This window comes from Mobula hypostoma, chromosome 14 (assembly GCF_963921235.1).
Source record: "Mobula hypostoma chromosome 14, sMobHyp1.1, whole genome shotgun sequence".
In the NCBI taxonomy this organism is placed as follows: Eukaryota; Metazoa; Chordata; class Chondrichthyes; order Myliobatiformes; family Myliobatidae; genus Mobula; species Mobula hypostoma.
The window spans coordinates 30,152,458-30,176,223 of NC_086110.1; the positions used below are offsets into that span (position 1 = coordinate 30,152,458).

Genomic DNA, 23,766 nt, shown 5'->3' on the forward strand with positions numbered 1-23,766 from the left:
CCTCCCGTAGATTGGGAGACCACTTTGTTAAGCACCTTCGCTTCACCCGTCACAAAAAGTGGGATCTCCCGGCGACCACCCTTTCAACTCCACCATGTCAGTCCATGGCCTCCTCTACTGTGACAATGAGGCTACACTCAGGTTGGAGGAGCAACACCTTGTATTCCATCTGGGTAGCCTCCTACCTGATGGCGTGCACATCAATTTCTCAAACTGCTGGTAATTGCTCCTTCTCCTCTCGGTTATCATTCCCCATTCCTATTTCCCTCTCACACATTACCTCCTTACCTGATCATCATCTCCCTCCGGTGCTCCCCCCCTTTCCTTTCTTTCATGGTCTACTGTCCTCTCCTATCAGATTCCCCTTTCTCCAGCCCTTTATCTCTTTCACGAATCAACTTCCCAGCTCTTTCCTTCACCTCTTCCCCCTCTCCCGGTTTCACCTATCACCTGCCACCTTGTACTTTTTCCTGTCCTCCTCCCACCTTCTTATTCTGACTTCTCCCCTTCGTACCCATAGATGCTGACTGGCCTGCTGAGTTCCTTCAGCATACAGTGCTCTGCTGTTCGGTGTCACAGTTTTGTCCCAATCTTTAATTTGGTCTCTGGATTTATACTTTATTGTCGCCAAACAATTGATACTAGAATGTACAATCATCACAGCAATATTTGATTCTGTGCTTCCTGTTCTCTGGATTACAAATCAATAGTAAATATTAAAAATTTAAATGATAAATCATAAATAGAAAATAGAAAAATGGAAAGTAAGGTAGTGCAAAAAAAAAACGAGAGGCAGGTCGGGATATTTGGAGGGTATGGCCCAGATCTGGGTCAGGATCCATTCAGCAGTCTTATCACAGTTGGAAAGAAGCTGTTCCCAAATCTGGCCGTATGAGTGTTCAAGCTCCTGAGCCTTCTCTCAGAGGCTGGGTGGGTCGTGTCCTTGATTATCCCAGCAGCACTGCTCAGACAGCGTGTGGTGTAAAGTGAGTCCAAGGATGGAAGATTGGTTTGTATGATGTGCTGAGCTGTGTTCACGATCTTCTGCAGCTTCTTTCAGTCTTGGACAGGACAACCAGGTTGTGATGCACCCTAGAAGAATGCTTTCTACGGTGCATCTATAAAAAATTAGTGAGGGTTTTAGGGGACAGGCCAAATTTCTTTAGTTTCCTCAGGAAGTAAAGGCACTGGTGGGCCTTCTTGGCAGTGGACTCTGCTTGGTTGGACCAAGTCAGGTCATTTGTGATATTGACCCCAAGGAACTTAAAGCTTTTGACCTGTTCCACTTGTGCAACACCAATGTAAATTGGGTCGTGCGGTCCGCTACTCCTTCTGAAGTCAACAACCAATTCCTTCATCTTGCTGACATTGAGGGATAGGTTATTGTCTTCTCACCATGCCACCAGGTTCTTGATTTCCTCTCTGTACTCAAACTCATCATTACCCGAGATACGGCCTACAATTGTTGTGTCATCAGCAAACTCATATATCGAGTTTGATGGAAACTTGACTACACAATCATGGGTGTACAGGGAGTACAGCAGGGAGCTGATTACACAGCCTTGTGGGGCACCGGGGCTCAGAGTGATTGTAGAGGAGAGCTTGTCCCCTGTTTTTACAGCCTGGGTCCTGTCTGTGAGGAAGTTGAAGATCCAGCTACAGATCTGAGTGCTAAGGCCCAGGTTCCGGAGGTTTTAATTCAGAGATGTTTTGCTACCTACTTTGCTATCTGTGATAATTTACATTGTGATTGGTTGTTCAGCCTGTGATATGAGATATTATCATTCCTACATACAGAGTATCCACAGCAACTGTCATCTGACTGAAACCAAGGGTGGAAACCTAACTGAGCAGCACAGTGAATTGCTGAAGGCAGCATCTATGGAGGGGAGAAAATAATTGCTGTTTCATGGTAAAACCCTTCATCACGGCAGAAGCCAGAGAAAGGTGGTGGGGAGAGAGAGAGGAATACAAGCTGGCAGGTGAATCCAGCTGAGGGAGAAGGTGGGCCGGTGGGAGAAAGACTGAAAGGGAATGATGTGAGAAGCTAGGAAGCGACAGCAGAAATGGTAAAGAGCCATAGAAAGAATCTGATAGGAGAGGACAGTAGATAATGGAAAAAAAGGGAAGGACGTGGGGAATCAGATGGAGGTAATGAGAGGGTCATCAGGGCAGGAGAAAGGAAGAAAATGGCTGAGAAGCCCCCCAGAATGAAGGAAAAATACAGTGGGGAACACTGGGCAGTAGTTATTAGAAGTTAAAGAAATTGGTTATGATGATCAGGTTGCAGAATCTCAGCACCATCAATTTATCAGTGAACAAAATCAAGGTTTATTTATATTTTACTGCAGAACAAGCATTCTAGCAAATGCTGATCAAAACTTTGTTTTTACCAATAGCCTCTAAATGCAATATGGGTGTACAGTGTGTATGGCTCCAGGCATTTCTAACATCTTAAAGCTGGATTACCAAAGTTTTTCAGGCAACATCCTGTGGAATTCATTGCCACAGATGGCTGTAGAGGCCAAGTCATTGGATAAATTCAAAGCTAAGATTGATAGGTTCTTGATTAGTAAAGGTGCCAAAGGTTACAGGAAGAAGGCAGGAGAATGGAGTTGATAGGGGTAAGAAATCGGCCATGATGAAATGGCACAGAGACTTGATGGACTAAATGGCCTAGTGCTTCTTCAATGTCCTATGGGTATAAATTTAAATAACTTTAATATGACTATGAAAAGAAATTTGTTTTACATGTATTTATCATTTCAGTAGTTAGAACAACATAATCTTAAGTAATTGATTCCAAAGAAATAATACATGCTCTATAAATAGCCTTTTATTTTTATTGCCTTCAGAAGCCTCAACAAGATCAAGCCAGTGACCTTATTTCAGTTGCGAGATCCCTAAATAATCTGTGCTTTTATTTCTTACTCTGTTCTTTGCTTCGCTCATACGAATCTGATTCAAAAATTTTTTTTCACTTTTATGCTATAATCCTGCAACTCCTTGTCTAATTAAGGGCATGAATTAAAGGAGTGAAATTATTGCTCATTAAGGATTTGGGACATTCGGAGGAAAACTGTTTCCCTCAGCACAGAATCAGCATGCGGTTTAAAAGTCTTCCTTGGCTGCAAATCAGTGGTTAATTCAGGGCAAATAAATCAGCAGTCTCGATCAGCTGTGTCTGTTTGCGTACTTTTTTCTCCATTGAACACAATCCTGCAGGGCATCAGCAAACAAGGCATCAGTCAGAATGGACTGGTGAGGTCAGCATAAACTTTAATCCTCAACTGACAAATTAGCTCTCAACTAACAAAAATAACTAAAATATCTAACAAGCAAGAAGTTGCATTAATGTAGATAATTCCACATCCAGAATTGTTTGGACTGAATGATAAAAAGAGAATACATTAATTAAACTAAATGAAGAATTTGCAATTCCAATTTTGTACTACATTTTCAGCAAACCTCGAGTCATAAAATGCAGGGAATTAAAATAGGTGACCAAAGAAATAACTTTGGTTATTTACCTGTTTGTATTGGGGTTTTGGAGTATATTGTCAGCTGCTTTTTTATTTGACTTTTTCTTTAACAAAGATGCAGAATTATCCTTTAGCCTTTTGAATGCTGGCAAATATTGTCTGATTCCCATGAATTATGAGACACATTTTTCTACAGGATTTTTCAGTGATTCAGGTAAAGGGTAGCATTGTTTAACAAAGAATACTTTATTTGAAGTCGCTTGCAAAGCAAATTGAAACAAAAATGATATTCATATGTGAGCTCAATGCCAGGCATTAGATGACCTTGAAGCATTCTCTATTTAGGGCCATAGTTCCATAATAGCTACATAATGAGATCCAATGGGGAAGTCTATTTCCTAACCAATTATATCACAGATGCCAGAACATCTGTGTGAAACAGGGCAAAACACACTTAGATTTCAAATATGTACATAGGAATAATATTCAATGCAAAGACAGATGCTTCAAAGAGTTTGGAAGACTGTACTCTGGAGAGGTCCATAAGTACTTGAGAAAGAGGCAGCAGTTTGAAATAACAGAACATTAAGAAATTTTATAGAGCTTATTTTCTCCCCCTGGTTCATCCCTAATGCCTATGGTTGTGAATCTCGCAATACTCTCCTCCAGTTAGTCTGTGGAATCGAGAGGCATCCAATCCCCATTCTTCCTTCTTCTTCACCTGGTTGAACTTGTTCTCATGTAGACTAACTTCAGCTTTGCCTCCACTGATGCCTCCTGCAAGAAATCTGTTCCTTTTCTTTTGGCTTCAATGTCTCTATTGCACTGGTTGTGATAGTCCCATTTTCCAAACTGGTATTTCCAGTATCTCCCACTGGTGATTCCCTCAGCTGTGTGAACAAGGCACTCAGCTGGGTCAGTTGTTTTCTCATGTTTCTAATTTCATCTGTACTCCCTCCTCCCCTCCCAGGACCTTCATGGCCCTTAACCCCACGCCCCAAATTGCAGCTGCCTTCACCATCAGTCTCTGCAACCCTCCAGCATGATAGCATGACCTTCTCCCCACCTTTCAAAGGCACCATTAACTCCATGAAACCTTAGCTAGCTGGTCCATCGTTCCCCTTCGCACAGCATCTTCCCACACAAGTGCACAGGATGCAACACTTGGCCTTTTAAGCTTCCTTCCCACAGTTGAAAATCTGAATTTTTTTCCAATTCACTGGTAATTTCAATTTAACGTGTTGTAATTTCTACTTACATTGCTGTCACTTCTACACTGAGAAGACCTAGAAGCAGTTCAGTCTGCAGCTAGGGCTCTGAGAATCCAAATTTTTGTCATTACAGTTATCTGAAAGTCTTCCCATTTTGATTTCTTTGTTCATGGACTGCTATGTACAGGGTATGTCAGGATCAGATTCAGATTTAATATCACCGGCCTATGTCATGGAATATGCTGCCTGGCCTGCTGCGTTCACCAGCAATTTTGATGTGTGTTGCTTGTTTGGAATTTGTTAACTTCACGGCAACAGTACAATAAATACATGATAAATAAATATAGAGAAAAAACTGAATTACATTAAATATATATATATATGTAACTATTAAATAGTTAAGTTAAGATAAATAGTGCAAAAAAAAAGAAATAAAAAGTAAACGACAGGAATTCTGCAGATGCTGGAAATTCAAGCAACACACATCAAAATTGCTGGTGAACGCAGCAGGCCAGGCAGCATCTCTAGGAAGAGGTACAGTCGACGTTTCAGGCCGAGACCCTTCGTCAGGACCCTTCATCAGAAATAAAAAGTAGTGAGGTAGTATTCATGGGTTCAATATCCACTTAGAAATCAGATGGCAGAGCAGAAGAAGCTGTTCCTGAATTGTTCAGCCTGTACCTTCAGGCTTCTGTACCTCATGTTGGAAATGCTCTGCCTGGATGGCACGCAGAACAAAAACATGTTGCTGTTTCCTCGCATTTGTAACAATAATAAAGCAAGAATCTATCTTATACAACTGTAGCTGAGCAGAGGAACAAAGAAATGACAAAAAAAATCAGATCAGAATCAGATGCATTATCGCTGATATATGACACAAATGTGTTGTTTAGCGGCAGCAGTACGGTGCAAAACATAACTTTTCTTTAAATTACAAACATGAACAAATAATGCACATACAAAGTTCATGGACCATTCAGAAACCTGATGGCAGAGGGGAAGAAGCTGTCTCTGAATTGTTGAGTGTGGGTCTTCTGCAACTCCTCCCCAATGGTAGTAATGAGACAAGGGCATGTGGCGAGAGTCCTTAGTGACGGATGCCAATCGTCACTGAAAGATAAACTGACTCTATTTAGCAGATCAGGAAGGCTGGTAGGTAGGAGATAGAGGGAGCAAAAGAACTAGAGATGGCCACATCAATAACTCTTTACAGAGAATCACAAACAAGAGATAATCTGCAGACGCTGGAAATCTGAGAAACACACACAAAATGCTGGAGGAACTCAGTAGGCCAGGTAGCATCTATGGAAATTAGTACAGTCGATGTTTCATGCTGAACACCTTCATCAGGACCGGAGAAAGCTGAGGAATAGATTTGAAAAGTGGGAGGAGGGGAGAGAGAAACGCCAAGCGATAGGTGAAACTTGGAGGGGGAGGGATGAAGCAAAGAGCTAGGAAGTTGATTGCCTTTTTAGGTATTTAGTTTTTATTCATAGAAAGAATCATTTATTTAGTAGGTGTTCTGTGAAATAGAATTCTCTCATTTGTATTTTTTTTTGCTAATCCTGCTCTGGAAGAAGTTTAACTTTAAGGTACTTCATGTTGTACTTGCAATCATGAAAATTTTTTTTCATTTTCATTTCCATTCATTTTTATAAATTATTCTATTTGGAAAGGAATCTTCTTAAGAAATGAGATCGATTTTAAACTTCTTTTTGGGCATAAAACTGGAATTTCAGATCGGTTGTTATTTACAGAAAAAAGTAATTTCATAAATCTCATATCCCTGATGAGTCTAAGCCAACTCTCTAATATTGCCACATCTTTGAGATGGGGTGGGAGAGAGCTGACTGACCACAGAATCTGGCTGGAAGGCATTGTGCAGCTTGTGAGCACTGCTCAATAGCTGCAAAAGTCTGATTCACTGACAAGATCCTTCCCATCTTAGGGACGGGGTTAGACAAATGGAGGGAGGTCTTACAAGCTCTGTCACTCAGGATACATACCATAGCTGAGATGAGATGTGCGTAAAATGACAAGAGAAATCAATACCCAGAACGTCCAACCATAACGTGCAAAATGTGGTATGGACGACAATGAAGGGCTTCATTGGTTACTCAATGTGACAGAGGGCTTGGTAATAAAGGGAGAATCTATGTCCTAAAAGGCTCCATTCTATACTTCAGTTGGCGCTACAGTCACAGAGGCAACAACTGACCTTTCCTTGATATACTATACTTTAAATAACCTCTCCCACAACCCTGTCTTTACATGCAAAATAGAGCCATGGTTTCTGAAGGTCTCTGGAGAAGTGGTTGCTTTTTCAAACCCAACAATAGCTTGGTTAAAGATATGCTCTATTTAATTGTATTCCCTAGCATAATTTGGGGGATGAGGATGGTGGTGGTGGTGATGCTGATGGACTGAGCATTGTGGTATGGGGTAATAAGCAAGTGTTGTGTCCCCCACTTCTTGTGATCAGAACTAGTGGAACAATGGGCAGTACATTTAGCATGAAGCAGACAAAAACATGTAAGATTACTGTTGTGTATTTACAACCTATCTTAGTACTTAATTAGATAGTTCATATGTCATGATATGATGCTTCATGCTCTGAATGTGTCTTTATTTCTCATTCTCACTTTCATGCTCTCTCACATCATGTTCTGTCCCACACTGATGACATCATCACTGTACCTGACAAGGTCAGACAACATTAACTGACCTTACCATTTCAATACATGACATCTCTCCTTCCTGAGAAATGAAATTCAATGTTTCAGAAGATATTTAACTTGCAGCTTTAACCATTTCTATTCAACACATATTCTCTGATATATATGACTATAACCAACATTATAATTCATTAGCACTAGTATGGGCCTGTGAAAGACTTCAACTGTATTTGTGTGGGAGAAGAACAGAGAATGTGCGACATGTTCCACACTGTGAGGATACAATGCATGGCAAAAGGAAAGTCTACTAGTACAGATGAAAGGAAATGTTACAAATGTGGGAACATAGATCACCTGAGTAGAGACCCAAAGTGCTCAGTTCATGGACGGACGTGCTCAGAATGTTCTGGAAATGACCACTTTGCAAAAATGTGCTGGACAAAAGGATTAAAGATACAAAAAATGAATAATGTTGAGGATGTACAGAAGGTATTTGCATTTGATGTTAATAAGACAGAGTCACCTGAAAAAAAAACTTTTTTGTGTAATGGGTGTAAATCTGTGCATGTTAGTAGATTCATGAGCCAGAAGTAATATACTGGGTGAAAATGTTTGGGTAAAACTTAAGTCCACGAAGATAAAGTGCCATTCATATATTCCTAAGCAGAAGAGAAAACTGTACCCATATTCATCTAGCACATCACTGGAGGCTGAGGGGGTATTTCAATGTGAAATAAGTATTGGAAATAGAACAGACTAGGCATAGGTTCATCATGAGAAAAGGCAACAGTGAACCATTCCTAGGCAGAGAAACAGCTACCAAATAAGGTGTGTTAAAGATTGGAGACAATGTGTCAGTAGTGACAGGCATTAAAGAGTCACCTGAGCTGCAGTACCCAGAAGTGTTTGAAGCAGTAGGAAAGCTGAACACTAAGCAGATCATTCTCTACATTGATACAAAGGTAAAACCTGTCTCCCAGACAGATACCTTACAACATGAGGGAGGATGTTGAAAAATAGATTGAACAGCTAATAAAAATAGGCGTTATTTTTAATAATAATGCTCACAATCTTGATCGATAAGTTACAGAACCTGGACCTGTGTACCACCCTCTGCAACTGGATCCGCGACTTCCGAACCGGAAGACCACAATCTGTGCAGATTTGTGCTAACATATCCTCCTCGCTGACGATCAATATTGGTGAACGTCAGGGGTGTGTGCGTAGCCTACTGCTCTACTCTCTCTATACCCATGACTGTGTGGCTAGGCATAGCTCAAATACAAGCTATAAATTTGCTGATGATACAACCATTGCTGGTAGAATCTCAGTTGGAGATGAACGGGCATACAGGAGTGAGATACCAACTGGTGGAATGGTGTCGCAGCAACAACCTGGCACGCAACATCAGTAAAACAAAAAAGCTGATTATGGACTTCAGGAAGGGCAAGACGAAGGAACACATACCAATCCTCATAGAGGGATTAGAAGTGGAGAGAGTGAGCAGTTTCAATTTCCTGGGTGTCAAGATCTCTGAGGACCTTAACCTGGTCCCAACATATTGATGCAGCTAAAAAAGAATGCAAGACAGCAAATATATTTCATTAGGAATTTGAAGAGATTTGGTATGTCAATAAAAACACTCAGAAGCTTCTATAAATGTACCATGGAGAGCATTCTGACAGGCTGCATCTCTGTCTGGTATGGGGGGGCTACTGCACAGGACTGATAGAAACTGCAGAGGGTCGTGAATTTAGTCGGCTCCATCTTGGATACGATAGACAATAGACAATAGACAATAGGTGCAGGAGTAGGCCATTCGGCCCTTCGAGCCATCACCGCCATTCACTGTGATCATGGTGACCATCCACAATCAGTATTCAGTTCCTGCCTTATCCCCATGACCTTTGATTCCGCTATCTTTAAGAGCTCTATCCATCTCTTTTTTGAAAGCATCCAGAGACTTGGCCTCCACAGCCTTCTGGGGCAGAGCATTCCATATATCCACCACTCTCTGGGTGAAAAAGTTTTTCCTCAACTCCGTTCTAAATGGCCTACCCCTAATTCTTAAACTGTGGCTTCTGGTTCTGGACTCACCCATCAGCGGGAACATCCTTCCTGCCTGCAGGATGTCCAATCCCTTAATAATCTTATATGTTTCAATAAGATCCCCTCTCAGTCTTCTAAATTCCAGAGTATACAAGCCCAGTCGCTCCAACCTTTCGACATATGACAATCCCGCCATCCCGGGAATTAACTTCGTGAACCTACGCTGCACTCCCTCAATAGCAAGAATGTCCTTCCTCAAATTTGGAGACGAAAACTGCACACAGTACTCCAGGTGTAGTCTCACCAGGGCCCTGTACAGCTGCAGAAGGACCTCTTTGCTCTTATACTCAATTCCCCTTGTTATGAAGGCCAGTATGCCATTAGCTTTCTTCACTGCCTGCTGTACTTGCATGCTTGCTTTCAGTGACTGATGTACAAGAACACTTAGATCTCGTTGTGCTCCCCCTTTTCCTAACTTGACTCCATTTAGATAATAATCTGCCTTCCCATTCTTACCACCAAAGTGGATAACCTCACATTTATCCACATTAAACTGCATCTGCCATGCATCTGCCCACTCATCCAGCCTGTCCAAGTCACCCTGCATTCTCATAACATCCTCCTCACATTTCACACCGCCACCCAGCTTTGTGTCAGCGACAAATTTGCTAATGTTACTTCTAATTCCCTCATCTAAATCATTAATATATATTGTAAACAGCTGCGGTCCCAGCACTGAACCCTGCGGTACTCCACTGGTCACCGCCTGCCATTCCGAAAGGGACCCGTTAATTGCTACTCTTTGTTTCTGTCAGCCAACCAATTTTCCATCCATGTCAGTACTCTGTACTCAATACCACATGCCCTAATTTTGCCCACTAATCCCCTATGTGGGACTTTATCAAAGGCTTTCTGAAAGTCCAGGTACGCTACATCCACTGGCTCTCCCTTGTCCATTTTCATAGTTACATCCTCAAAAAATTCCAGATTAGTCAAGCACGACTTCCCCTTCGTAAATCCATACTGACTCGGAATGTTCCTGTTACTGCTATCCAGATGTGTCGTAATTTCATCTTTTATAATTGACTCCAGCATCTTTCCCACCACCGACATCAGGCTAACCAGTCTATAATTCCCTGTTTTCTCTCTTCCTCCCTTCTTGAAGAGAGGGACAACATTAGGCACCTTCCAATCCACAGGAACTGATCCTGAATCTATAGAACACTGGAAAATGATTACCAATGCGTCCATGATTTCTAAAGCCACCTCCTTAAGTACCCTGGGATGCAGACCATCAGGTCCCGGGGACTTATCAGCCTTCAGACCCAACAGCCTATCCAACACCATTTCCTGCCTAATATAAATTTCCTTCAATCCATCCATTACCCTGGGTCCTTTGGCCACTATTACATCTGGGAGATTGTTTGTGTCTTCCCTAGTGAAGACAGATCCAAAGTACCTGTTCAACTCCTCTGCCATTTCCTTGTTCCCCATAATAAATTCACCCGCTTCTGTCTTCAAGGGCCCAATTTTGGTCTTAACTATTTTTTTCCTTTTCACATATCTAAAGAAGCTTTTACTATCCTCCTTTATATTCTTGGCTAGTTTACCTTTGTACCTCATTTTTTCTCCGCGTATTGCCTTTTTAGTTACCTTCTGTTGCTCTTTAAGAGTTTCCCAATCCTCCGGCTTCCCACTCGTCTTTGCTATGTTATACTTCTTCTCTTTTATTTTTATACTGTCCATTACTTCCCTTGTCAGCCATGGCTTCCCCTTACTCCCCTTAGGATCTTTCTTCCTCTTTGGAATGAACTGATCCTGCACCTTCCGCATTATTCCCAAAAAACACTTGCCATTGCTGTTCCACTGTCATCCCTGCTAAGGTATTGTTCCATTGAACTTTGGCCAGCTCCTCCCTCATAGCACCATAGTTCCCTTTGTTCAACTGTAATACTGACACTTCCGAGTTTCCCTTCTCCCTCCCAAATTGTAGATTAAAGCTGATCATATTATGGTCACTACCTCCTAATGGCTCCTTTACCTCGAGGTCCCTGATCAAATCCAGTTCATTGCCCAACACTAAATCTAGAATTGCGTTCTCTCTGGTAGGCTCCAGTACAAGCTGTTCTAAGAATCCATCTCGGAGGGACTCCACAAACTCCCTTTCTTGCGGTCCAGTACCAACCTAATTCCTCCAGTCTACCTGCATGTAGCCTACAAAGTACCCAGGACATCTTCAAGGAGCGGTATCTCAGAAAGGTAGCATCCATTATTAGGGACCTCCAGCACCCAGGGCATGCCTTTTTCTCACTGTTACCATCAGGTAGGAGGTGCAGAAGCCTGAAGGCACACACTCAGTGATTCAGGAACAGCTTCTTCCCCTCTGCCACCCGATTCCTAAGTGGACATTGAACCATTGGACACTACCTCACTTCTTTAATATATATTTTTTTCTGTTTTTGCATGATTTTTAATCTATTCGATATAATGTATACTGTAATTTATTTATTTATTTATTTACTTACTTATTTTCTTCTTCTATATTATGCATTGCATTGAACTGCTGCTATTAATTTAACAAATTTCATGACACATGCCGGTGATAGTAAACCTGATTCTGATTCATTATTGAGAAAATTGAAGGCCCAACTCCTTGGGTTAACCTGGTATTAATTTCACCAAAACCCGACAAGGACATCAGAATATGTCTAGACATGAGAAGGGGAAATGAAGCAATTGTGAGAGAGAGACATCCCACCCACATTGCCACTGTTGTGTATTTGCATCTATCTTAGTACTTAATCAGACAGTGCATATATTATGACACGATGCTTCATGCTCTGGACGTGTCTTTATTTCTCATTCTGGCTTCCATGCTCCATCACATCACATGTTGTCATGTCTCCGATTGATGACATCATCACCGTACCTGACAGGTGTCAAACTACATTAACTAACCTTACCATTTCGATATATGACAATTACCTCTAGAGGATCTTGCAATACAAACAACAGAATCTTGCTTTCATGAGAACATCAGCCCCCTTGTAGAGGTGGGAACTGTACTCCCTAACATAGCTCCATCTTTGAAGGAGCCATGGACAGCAGGGATGTTCTTGTCCCATGAGTTACCTGTCATTCAGTGCCGTGACCAAATTCTAGTGGATTTGGAACTACTTGAGGATACAGGCATCATACACTCTTCCCAGGTTTGTCGCGTCAGTCAATTTAGCAGTGTCTTATGCTTGTACACTATGTGATTTCAAAGTGTGATCATCTTCCATGAAAAAAGTCCAAGTTCACATGTAATATGTTTCTAATGATAGAGGGCATGCCTTTAGATGTGCAGGGAAATTTCACAGATTTGTTGGGCAACTTATTTTTACACAAATGGTCTGGAATTTGCTGCCAGAGATGGCTTTGAAGGCAGACACAAAAAGAAGCATCTAACAGGTTCTTGGATAGGCATATGAATATACAGAATAAAAATTGTATATGATTTATTTATCATTTATCTTTTCATTGGAATACGCTTGTATAATGCCATGTGCCTGAGATGTTGCTGCAAGAAAGTTTTCATTGCACCTGTGCATATGCATGTACTTGTGCACATGACAATAAACTGGACTTTAACTTTGAAAGAGAATGGATGGATATAGATCATGTGCAGGAAGGAAGAATTAACGTAGTTGGCCATCGTTACTTTTGTTAGTTTGGTACAACATCGTGGGCAGAGGGGACTATTTCTGTGCTGTATTGGTCTATATTCTATGTGGGAATTTGAATACCTAGAAGTGCCTCCTGTTGGTCTCTGTCCCTTTGGGAAAGTATCACCCTGGAAAATTTGTGTTCTTTCCTTAGGTGAAGAGTCTGAATCCATCTCTGCTTGAATGGACAGCATTAGTGGCATCCCATAAATGACAGTGAACTGCATTCTATGAATTGTGATTGCAGTTAATCTATGCTGTCTGGAATGTGCAGAGGCTAACTGGTTCAGGGGTGATAGCTATTTTGACTTCAAGAGGCACAGATCAGCTCATGCATCTGAGTGGCTGGAGTTCTATTTGCATATCTCTTGATAGAACTATACCCTCTAGAAAGAATACTTCGAAGAAAGCATCTCATGACTGATTTTTTTTACCATTGTGTCAGGTTTTGCTAAAGTTTTAGCTTTGTGGAACTAATCAAGGCTAACCATCCAGTATAATACCACACAATGCTGGAGGAACTCAGCAGGTCAGACTGCATTTATGGGGAGGAATAATCAGTAGATAATTCAGGCAAAGATCATTCTGAGTTCGCCCAGCATTTTGTGTGTATATATTTGGATTTCCAGCGTCTGTAGAATCTCTTGTGCTAACCATCCAGTGCTGCACTGGGAGACGCTGTGATTTCAGAGAAGGTGTTAAACAAAGCTTCACATGATTCTTCAGCTGGACATAAAATATCACATGGCACTTTTCAAAGAGCAATAAAGTTCATTCCATTGTACTGCAACAGCTATTGCTTAACCAACATCTACAACAGATTACATGATCAATATTACATTGCTGTTTGAGGGAACTAGCTTCCTGCAAATTAGTTGTGTTTTTTTACATTATGACATTGACTTCAGTTTAGGAGCATTTCATTGAATGTAAAAAACATTGTCTTGTGACGTAAAAAAATTATTTATAACTGTTCTTCCTCTTTCTTTTTTGACCAAATGCTGGTCATCTGCCTAATATGTAGCTGTGTGTCAAATGGTGTTTAAGATCTTTCTCTGTTAAGTGATTTGGAAAGTTTTATTATCTTAAAGTCACCATATAAATGATATAAGATGGAGCAATTTACTCTTAATGAAGTTTGTGTTATTTTTATTAGCTGGATTACCAAGATACAGCTCGTAATGTTCTGAGTCTTGAATGTAAATCAGTTTGTTCTTAAGAATGTTCTCATAAATTTCATCACTGTAAAATGTTTTCTCTATGTTGTTTCTTGTAGATTTTAGGAGCTTATAATAGGTATTAACTACTATTGCAATCTGCATATGAGACAATAAGCAACTTACACATGTATTGAAGGTACAGGTTGCAGAAGTTACTTTGGACCTGCCAAACAAATTGATGGAACCTATCACTGAAAAATTTAAACTACATTTTTAAAAGAGTGCTATAAGGGAAGTTCTTCATTTCTTTGTATTTTTAAGTCCTTGAAACTACATGCATCTGAATGGAGTGGTCATTCCCTTGTAGTTTGTACCTCCTGATGCTGATTGCAATATCAGGTATCCATTGTCCTTAATGAACAAGAGGCCCCTCGGTTTTTCTGTTGCTTCATTTTAGTAGGGCAATTTTCACATGAAGCAGGGAACAATATACTTATGTATACTTCTGAATTAATTTTGCACTTCTGAGTTTTGGACATAAATAATTGCTAATGGCACAACCATCTATCCATATCATGGCAAAGTAATAATTCCGACTGTCTTTATATCATTAATTTCAGTGAATATTGTTTATAGGCAATAACACACCAGTTTTAAGAGTATCAACTTCATGCATATCAGTATCAAATGAGAGCACAATTATTGGAAATCATGGAAATAAATTTAGCAATAATCTCCCATAGCTTAATTAATATCCAGAAATCTGACATCCTCAAACTGATTTAGCATTATGGATGTATAATTTTAAAAAGAATCTAAACCAATTTACCTTGTAGAAATCTCATTAGTAAATGCTAATCATCTATTTTGTCACGTCTATCAGAATTTATGAATCTTTTGTTCTACAAACTTTAAATCGGATATATTTAAAAATACCTTGATACATGATACATACATGGATGACTCTCAGGAATGCCAGGTGTCCACCAATTCACTTGAAACTGCCTGTGAATTACCAGTAAAGCAGGAAGCAACCGATACAGTTCACCCCATCTTCACCTCTTATAATTAAATGGTGTTTGCTCAGATTAGTTTTACTATTATAATAGGAGGCCAGCCTCCTCGTTTGTGATGTTACTCATTAATAGAAGAATACCTGGCTAAATCAATAAAAAACAAGCCAATTCTAAAACATTTAAAACGAGTTGAAAGTCCACAGAAATTTAAACAGAATTGTAGAATTTTGATATGTTGGTTTAAAAAATTATTAACATTGATCACCAGTTCACGATCTGCAATATTCCATTTGAAATGATCTAAAAGCTAATTTTACAGTTACATTTCCAGTTAAATGTATTGAATGAGCTCCCCAAGATATCTATTTGTCCTACCTGAACTTTTCATTCGAACGTCATTTTGACTCTTTCTCCATCATTAGGAATCAACATTGATTTTAACTAGTATTTTTAAGATGAATTCCATCGTATGTTAAGGTAATCAAATTCTTTCTGCTTAAATGTCAGTTTACAAGAACCAGAAATGTGAAGCTGACTCAAGTTACCATGGCTCACTCTAATCTGAATTCTGCTTAAAGATTCTCAATTAAATTTTAGGTTGTGACATGTCATCCATGATGCCTGTGCTGTAGTTTATTAACTGGGCACTTTTGAAACAGGTTCTGCTTGATCTCACCTAAACAGGAAGCAACATTAGTCTCCATGAAGGTAGAATTTAACTGAGATTATTTATACATGCACTTCATTTGAACAATTTTATTTGAATGAGAAAAATATGCCCATGTAAATGAGACCAAAGACGAACAATCAGCAACACCTGCTCTAGAGCTGCCTTGTGCGACTGATTCCTGAGGGGAGAAAATGCTAAACATTTCGTACCATCAGGATATGTAATTGAAAATAAGTTCATTAGGGATTCTGAATTGCAAACCATACTGCAATGATTCTTTGTTAATTTTGGTTTAAAAAGTTAATGTCATCTTGTTATCAAGTCTTTATGATGTGCATCAAGGTTTTGCAGATAAATTCGGAAAAAGAGGGATGGGGAAGCAAAACTCGGGAGCTTCTTCAGAGATGATCCAGAGATGAACCAACTATCTTCCAGAGTGGTAATTTCTGGATTGCTGCCTAGCCATGTGCCAGTGAGGGTAGAAACAGGAAGATTTGGCAGATAAAGGCATGACTGAGAGGCCGGTGCAGGGGGCAGGGCTTCAGATTCTTGGATCATTAGAATCTCTTCAGGGGGAGGCATGAGCTGTTCAAAAGTGACAGGTTGCACCTGAACCAGAGGGGGGCCAATATTCTTATGAACAGATTTGTTAGAGCTGTTGGGAGGGTTTAAACTAATTTGGCAGGGGGTTGGGAACCAAAGTGATGGAACTCAGGATGGAATGGATATTAAAAAAGTAAAGATAGTGTGCAGTCAGAATGTCAGGAAGGGCAGACAAGTGATGGGACATAGTTGCAGACAACAGGGTGAGTACCAGTACATCAGGGCTGCAAAATCAAAAAGGGTAGCAGATACGGTACACAAGGTGTTGTATCTCAAGGAGTGGAATATAAGAAATAAGGTGGATGATCTTGTTGCGCTGTTACAGATTGCAGAGTATGATGTTGTGGCTATCACTGAATCGTGGCTGAAGGATAGTTACAGGCCTCTCAACAGTGGCTGGGAGGTGGACCACAGGTTACAAAAGGAAATCGAAAAGGCGAGTCAAAAGGGCAATGTTATGATAGTCATGGGAGATTTTAATGTGCTGGTTGATTGGGAAAATTAGGTTGGTAATAGATCTCAAGAGAGTGACTGTTGAATGCCTAAGAGATGGCTTTTTAGAGCAGTTTATCATTGAGCCTACTAGGGGATCAACTCACTGGATTGTGTGTTATGTAATGAGCCGGAGGCATTAGGGAGCTAAAGGTAAAAGAACCCTTATGAACCAGTGATCACAATATGATTGAGTTCAGCTCGAAATTTGATAGGGAGAAAGAATAGTCTGAGGTAGCAGTATTTCAGTGGAGTAAGGGAAGTTACAGTGGTATGAGAGAGGAGCTGGCCAAAGTAAATTGGAAGGAGCTGCTGGCAGGGATGTCAGCAGCGCAGCAATGGTTTCTGGGGAAAATGAGGAAGGTGCAGGACATGTGTATTCAAAAAATGAAGAAATACACAAATGGCAAAATGGTACAACCATATCTGACAAGAGAAGTCAAAGCTAATGTAAAAACAAAAGAGAGGGCACACAACAAAGCAAAAATCTGTGGGAAAATAGAGGATTGGGAAGTTTTTAAAAACCCACAGAGAGCAACTAAAATGATCATTAGAAGGGTAAAGATGAAATATCAAAACAAGCTAGTAAATAATATCAAAGTGGATAGTAAAAGCTTTTTCAAGTGTGTAAAAAATAAAAGCGAGATGAGAGTGGATATCAGACCACTAGAAAATGAGGCAGGAGAAACAATAATAGAAGCCAAGGAGCTGGCAGATGAATTAAATGAGTATTTTGCCTCAGTCTTCACTGTGGAAGATACTAGCAATGTGCTAGATGTTGTAATGTGTGAAGGAAGAGAAGTGGGTACAGTGTCTGTTACAAGGGCAAAGGTGCTCAAAAAGCTGAAAGATCTAAAAATTCAAAAGTCACCTGGACCAGATGAACTGCACCCTAGGGTTCTAAAAGAAGTAGCATTAGCGATTGCGGTGGCATTAGATCTTTCAAAAATCATTGGACGCTGACATGGTACGAGATGACTGGAAAATTGTAAATGTTACTCCACTTTTTAAGAAAGGAGGAAGGCAGCAGAAAGGAAATTATAGACCAGTTAGCCTGACCTCAGTGGTTGGGAAGATGTTAGGGTCAGTTGTTAAGGGTGAGGTGATGGAGTACTTGGTGACACAGGAAAAGATAGTACAAAGTCAGCATGGTTTCCTTCAGGAAAAATCCTGCCTGACGAACCTATTTGAATTCTTTGAGAACATTACAATTAGGATAAAGGAGATGCCGTGGATGTTGTATATTTGGACCTTCAGAATGCTTTTGACAAGTTGCCACACGTGAGGTGGCTTACCAGGTTATGAGCCTGTGGTATTACAGTGAAGTTACTAAGGTGGTTAGAGCATTGGCTGATTGGAAGAAAGCATTGAGTGGGAATAAAAGGATCCTTGTCTAGTTGGCGGCCAGTGACTAGTAGTGTTCCGAGGGGTCAGTGTTGGGACCACTTCATTTTATGCTGTATATAAATGATTTAGATGATGAAATAGATGGCTTTGTTGCCAAGTTTGCAGATGATACAAAAACTCGTGGAGGGGCAGGAAGTGTTGAGGAAACACTAGATGATTAGGAGAATGGGCAAAAAAGTGGCAAATGAAATATAATGTTGGAAAATGCATGAACATGCACTTTGGTAGTAGAAATAAATGTGTGGACTATTTTGTAAACAGGGAAAAAGTCCAAAAATCTGAGATGCAAAGGGACTTGGGATTCCTTGTGCAGAACACTCTAAAGGTTAACTTGCAGGTTGAGTTGGCGGTGAGGAAGGCAAATGCAATGTTAGCATTCATTTCAAGAGGTCTAGAGTACAAGAGCAGGGATGTAATGCTGACACTTTATAAGGCACTAGTGAGGCCTCACCTTGAGTATTGTGAACAGTTTTGGGCTCCTCATATTAGAAGAGATGTGTTGGCATTGGAGAGGGTCCAAAGGAGGTTCACAAGGATGATTCCAGGAATGAAAGGGTTATCATATGATGAACATTTGATGGCTCTGGGTCTGTACTCGCTGGAATTTAGAAGGGTGAGGGGTGATGTCATTGAAACCTTTCGAATGTTGAAAGGCCTAGACAGAGTAGATGTGGAAAGGATGTTCCCCATGGTGGGAGAATCTAGGACAAGAGGGCACAGCCTCAGGATAGAGGGGTGTCCATTCAAACAGAGATTCAGAGAAATTTCTTTAACCGGGGGTGGTGAACTTGTGAAATTTGTTGGCACGTGCAGCTGTGGAGACCAGGTTGTTGGTTGTATTTAAGGCAGAGCTTGATTGTACAGAGCATCAAAGGTTACGGGGAGAAGGCCGGGAAATGGGGTTGAGGAGGAGACAAAAAAGGATCAGCCATGATTGAACGGCGGAGCAGACCTCAATGAGCCAAATGGCCTAGTTCTACTCCTATATCTTATGGTCTTATGATACTCAGCAGTCAGCACTGATGATTTCCCTTGTTCCTCACTGATGCAGCTTGTCCATCGCGTTGGTCAAAATATCTAACTTGCCAGTTGCAGACATCCTGACAGAATCTGGAAGGAAATCCTATGCCGTATTTGTTTCTTCAGCATGTATGTGAGGTTACGTACTGTATGTGTCCCTCATGTGACATGATGCCAGCATTAAAAGCACATTCCCGCCACCCCCAGAAACTTCTTTATTAATTTAATAATAAATGTTGATGAACGTGGAATTTTTTAAGAAGTTCCTTGCACTCTTGGCACGTCTTATGAATATAGTAAAAATGTTCTATCATTTACGTAATGAATCTTTAGAATTAGAATCAAATTTATTATGACTGTCATTAGTCATGAAATTTGCTGTTTTGTGGCAGCAGTACAGTGCAAGACAAAAAAATGACTAAGTTACAAAAACTTATTTGAAGAGAAATAGTGGGATAGTGTTGATGGGTTTATAGATCAGAGGGAAAGAAGAAGCTGTTTGTAAAACATTGAATGTGGGTCTTCAGGCTCCTGTACATCCCGATGATAATAAGGAGAAGGCGTATCACTGATGGTGGGGTCTTAAAATAAGGATGCTACTTTCTTGGGGCACTGCCTTTTAAAGATGTCCTTAATGGCAAAGAGAGTCATGCTCCTATCGGAGTTAACTGAGCTACAAGCCTCTGCAGCTTGTTGCAATCCTATGCATTGCAGGCTCCATACGAAGGGGTATGTATAAAATACGGTCGTATTAACAGATAGAATCCTAAATTACATTATTAAAACCATTAACCTGGCCAGCTCTTCTAGCTGCAACACCCTGATAGAATATAAGAAGGTTTTATTTCTGGTTTCCGTGGCTGTGTAAGTCTAGGGAATACACACTCTGGTCCCACCAAACCCGAGAGATTGAGACGGCTCTCCCACCCTAAATCCTGGTTTGTGTGGACGCTGTGTAATTTGCAACCCTGTTACAACCCAATGCCACCAAACAAAAGACAGCACATTGCATACGATTAAAGGAATTGTATTTAGGAATCTTAACTAAAAGGTTAGTAACAGAGAAGAAAGAAAAAAAACAAGAGGCCCATTATAATTAAACAGTCAAACGTGCATCAGTTGGAGCTGAATTCACCAATTCTCAGTCAATCTCAGCGCCTGGCTCCATCGAATCACTATCTCCCCACGGGTTGTATCCTATGACCGGTTCCCTCAAGTATCTTCTCTCTTCATCCCCACTGAACAAAGAACCCTGCTCACATTCCAAAGCATCCCTTATCTCTCCTATACCCCAAACACTGCTTCTACAAAAGACCATTACGTTAGCAGTGAAACCTTTTCCGGGCAGTTACAATAGGAATATAGAAAGTATTTAAATAAGTGCACAAGGGCTAGTGCAGACTTAGTGGGCCAAGTGGCCTGCTTAGTGCCTTACGGCCCAATGATAGCTATATCTAGAATACATGAAATGTAATCTAATTTTTAAATTGACATTTGAAAACTCTCCCAAAACAAAAATGCATTCAGCAGGGTCTCCTGCTTTGTTGATCACATTAACATGTTCATTTTTTTTCATGGAATTTGACAGCAATGTCTCTTTGCTGAAAAAGTCAAGTGTACATATCCTTCTGTGTATGCTGCTTCCTGAGGATTTAAATCTCTGAAGGGGATTACCCCCAATTAATCTCATAAATAAAAACAAAGCCACCTCAGTGTGAACACCAGGCAGAATGTAAGCACATACTTTCACCAGCAAAGTCCATGTTTCATATCTTCCTCACTGAATTTAAGCAAAATTGATTTTTCTGCACTCTGCCCCTATCTGTGAAAAGTCGGGATTGCTAGGTGTTGTGTGGGATGTGGATGAAGAGACCTGTGATGCAGATTGGTGCCTACCCTGCCAAATATTATTCAGTCATTGGTATGTCAGTCCAGGACAACAAACAATTGTTAATAAATCTTAGTGGCCTCTTGATTGGATAAGTAAGTAAACGATGTTGTCAATAAAGATCAGATTTTTCAAGATATAGCTCATCTGGTCTATCCACTGCCTTTGTAAATCCTAACTGAGTCAAAGACCCCATTTATTCCCAAGGACTGTCTCAGTCGGAGATATTCTTCACTCCAAACCATTGACCATAGGTCCCAAACATACATACTATATATCACTGCATGAGCAAACATTCTCAAGCAAGTGCCAAATCACAAATCTCTCCGGGATCCTCTTCTGACCTTTACCCTCTTGTAAGGTATCCGACTACTGCAGTAGCTTTGGTGTGATGTGGCAAACGGGCAATACGTTTCAATACAATGGGTTCTTGTCATTTGAAATAAACACACACACACAATTTTACTTCCACTTGGAAATCCGGGTAAATTAAAGTTACAGGATGCCTCCCTCACTCCCCCACAATCTCCCTGCCACACTTGTCTCCATTGCTTCCCTTGGTGAGACTATAAAATATCCTGTTAATAAGTAGAAATTTTTGCCGTACGATACTACAGAGCCAAAGGCGTATTCTAATCTCCCAATTCTTCCTTTGGACAGGTGCTACATACATAATGATCATCTTTTGGATTGTAATTATTTCATATGTAATTTTTTTAGATGCAGCACTTATAACCAGCACACAGCCCACCTGACCATAATACAAAATTACACATCAGAATGGTTAGAGTTTGTCAGTCCCTGGCCCTTATGGTGGGAAATAAACTGTGCGACAGGCAAGGTGTCAGCAAAATGACATTGTCGGGTCAGGTTTGCTCTGGGTATGAAAAGGAGATCTGGGTCTTTGTCACCCCTTTTCTCTGCAGGGCTAAGTTCCTAATTTGGACATTCTGCACTTCACAGCTAACAAGGGAGGGGAACAGAGGCCAATACTTTTTTTACATAATGTTCCTCCTCTGTTCCTTCCCTAGTATGCAGAGTTCCTTATGTGAATTTTCGATGCTGTTGTAAATATTAACACAGTACTATATTAAATGCAGTTCTCTCAGCAATCCACTACCTGACCCCCCGATGAACTCTCAGACTGAACCACAGAACCTGTTCCTTCCCAACAGCAAAGTTGGGTTTCTCGTCATTTGCACACATACGAGTGCAATTAAAATTTTACTTGAAGCAGTGTCACAGACACATAGCATCACACAAGCAGAGTTCACAAGAAAAACAAATTGAATGTGAATTACACATAATTTTTTACAAGAAAACACAATTAGAACAAAAAAACATTTTAATGCAAAGTGACCAAAAGAAGTCATAGTTTTGCTGAGCTACAGTGATCAGTTGTTTTAAGAACCAAATAGTAGAAAGTAAGTAGCTGTTCTTGAACCTCCTGGTGTGAGACTTCTGTACCTTCGACATGGTGATTCCTGTAAGAAGATGGCAAGGGCCAAGCTTCAGAACTTGGCCTCAAGACCTCCTTGTGCTTGATCCCTGATTTTCTCACTCACAGACCCCAGCCAGTTTGGATTGGTAACATCATGTCCTCCACAATCTCCATCAAGACAGGAGCACCACAAGGCTGTGTGCTTAGTCCCCTGCTCTACTCACTTTAAACTTATGACTATGTGACTATGCACAGCTCCAATGCTATAGTCAAGACTGCTGATGACACCACTGTTGTTGGCAGATTAAAAGGTGATGACAAATCAACATATAAAAAGAGACTGAAAACCTGGCTGAGAGATGCCACAGAAACAACCCCTTACTCAGTGCCAGCAAGACCAAGGAGTTGATTATTGACTTCAGGAGAAAGAAACCAGGGGTCCAGACCTCATCAGAGGATCAGAGGTACAGACAGACACACAAACAAGTGCATACACACGTGAGATCAGGGGTGGAGAGGGTCAGCAATTTCCTCAGTGTTACTGTTTCAGAGGACCTGTCTTGGTGCAGTTACAAAGAAAGCACAGCAGCATCATTATTCCTTAGGAGCTTGCGAGGATTCAGCATGGCATCTAAAACTTTGATAAACTTCTATAGGTGTGTTGTGGACAGTATATTGACTGGCCGCATTGCAGTATGGAAACCCCAATACCCTTGAATGGAAAATACTACAAAAAAATAACAGATACAGTCCAGACCATCACGAGTAAATCCCTCCCCAGCACTGAGCGCATCTTCATGAAGCATTGTCACAGGAAAGCAGCATCCATCATCAGGGACCCCCACCACCCAGGTCATGCTCCCTTTGCACTGCTGCCATCAGAAAGCAGGTAAAGGAGCCTCGGGACCCATACCACCAAGTTCAAGAGCAGTTACTACTCCTCAA

At 40.7% G+C, this 23,766-nt stretch overlaps 1 long non-coding RNA gene across 3 annotated transcripts in view; it reads right to left on the reverse strand.

Moving 5' to 3' along the window:
* The window catches only part of LOC134356487 (uncharacterized), a 78,222-nt gene extending 62,892 nt beyond the window's left edge, over window positions 1–15,330 (reverse strand). For all 3 annotated transcript variants that reach the window (XR_010020365.1, XR_010020364.1, XR_010020363.1), the window contains exon 1: window positions 15,240–15,330. This is a non-coding gene — a long non-coding RNA (uncharacterized LOC134356487). The remainder of the gene's footprint in view (window positions 1–15,239) is intronic.
* Window positions 15,331–23,766: the final 8,436 nt, after the last annotated feature.